Raw genomic sequence first — 2,063 nt, forward strand, 5'->3', positions numbered from 1 at the left:
TCGTAATATTAGCTGTTTCGTCTCTCTTTTCTCGGAAAATTCGAAATTTTTCAAAATCGAAAAAATTCGGCTGTTCAACAACAAAAATAGGTACCTCAATGTACTAATAGTTTGGTTTCTGTGTGACGATTTATTAGTTAGGTTTGTGTTTATTTATTTATTTATTTATTTTACTTATTTTATTTATTTGTTTCAGATTAATAATTTAAATCCATATATTTGTTAGTAAATTGGCCTTAAAAAACTATGTTAGTATTAGAAAAGAGAAACGAAACAGCTAATATATATATACGAAACAGCTAATATGTAGTTTTAAAAAATTACTAACCTACCTACCTTTTCCGGACTTAGAAAAATTTTCCTAACCTAACCTAACCTAACCTAACCTAACCTAACCTAACCTATCCTTTTCCACCTTATAGAAATTTTTCCTGACGTCTAGAAATTTACCTGGCTTATATAAATTTTCCTGATGTATAGTAAATTTCCTGGCGTATGGAAATTTTCCGGACTTAGAAAAATTTTCCTAACCTAACCTAACCTAAACTAACCTAACCTATCCTTTTCCACCTTATAGAAATTTTTCCTGACGTATAAAAATTTTCCTGGCTTATATAAATTTTCCGGACGTATAGAAATTTTCCTGGCGTATGGAAATTTTCCGGACTTAGAAAAATTTTCCTAACCTAACCTAACCTAACCTAACCTAACCTATCCTTTTCCACCTTATAGAAATTTTTCCTGACGTATAGAAATTTTCCTGGCTTATATAAATTTTCCTGACGTATAGAAATTTTCCTGGCGTATGGAAATTTTCCGGACTTAGAAAAATTTTCCTTACCTAACCTAACCTAACCTATCCTTTTCCACCTTTAGAAATTTTTCCTGACGTATAGAAATTTTCCTGGCTTATATAAATTTTCCTGACGTATAGAAATTTTCCTTGAGTATGGAAATTTTCCTGGCGTATGGAAATTTTCCGGACTTAGAAAAATTTTCCTAACCTAACCTAACCTAACCTAACCTAACCTAACCTAACCTATCCTTTTCCACCTTATAGAAATTTTTCCTGACGAATAGAAATTTTCCTGGCTTATATAATTTTCCTGACGTATAGAAATTTTACTGGCGTATGGAAATTTTCCGGACTTAGAAAAATTTTCCTAACCTAACCTAACCTAACCTAACCTAACCTATCCTTTTCCACCTTATAGAAATTTTTCCTGACGTATAGAAATTTTCCTGGCTTATATAAATTTTCCTGACGTATAGAAATTTTCCTGGCGTATGGAAATTTTCCGGACTTAGAAAAATTTTCCTAACCTAACCTAACCTAACCTATCCTTTTCCACCTTTAGAAATTTTTCCTGACGTATAGAAATTTTCCTGGCTTATATAAATTTTCCTGACGTATAGAAATTTTCCTTGAGTATGGAAATTTTCCTGGCGTATGGAAATTTTCCGGACTTAGAAAAATTTTCCTAACCTAACCTAACCTAACCTAACCTAACCTAACCTAACCTAACCTATCCTTTTCCACCTTATAGAAATTTTTCCTGACGTATAGAAATTTTCCTGGCTTATATAAATTTTCCTGACGTATAGAAATTTTCCTGGCATATGGAAATTTTCCTGGCGTATGGAAATTTTCCGGACTTAGAAAAATTTTCCTAACCTAACCTAACCTAACCTAACCTATCCTTTTCCACCTTATAGAAATTTTTCCTGACGTATAGAAATTTTCCTGGCTTATATAAATTTTCCTGACGTATGGAAATTTTCCGGACTTAGAAAAATTTTCCTTACCTAACCTAACCTAACCTATCGGCGGAAAATGTGGAAATTGCGTGGAAATGTCCGGAAAAGGCGGGAAAATGCCTGGAAAATCCCTGGAATATGCCTGGGTAATGCCTGGAAAATATCCGGAAAATGCGTGAAAATGTCCGAAAAAAGCGTGGGAAAATGCCGCAAAAACGAACAAAACGAAAAATAGGTCGACTTAACCTGTAACCCTGTATATATGGGGGTAAATGTGGGAATGAAAAAAACGAATGTTGTCTGTT

Source organism: Colias philodice, unplaced genomic scaffold, assembly GCF_061535455.1.
Source record: "Colias philodice isolate Cphi_HAF_F1 unplaced genomic scaffold, ilColPhil1 Martin Lab GWU primary ptg000018l_1:1-1108441, whole genome shotgun sequence".
NCBI classification, from domain to species: Eukaryota; Metazoa; Arthropoda; class Insecta; order Lepidoptera; family Pieridae; genus Colias; species Colias philodice.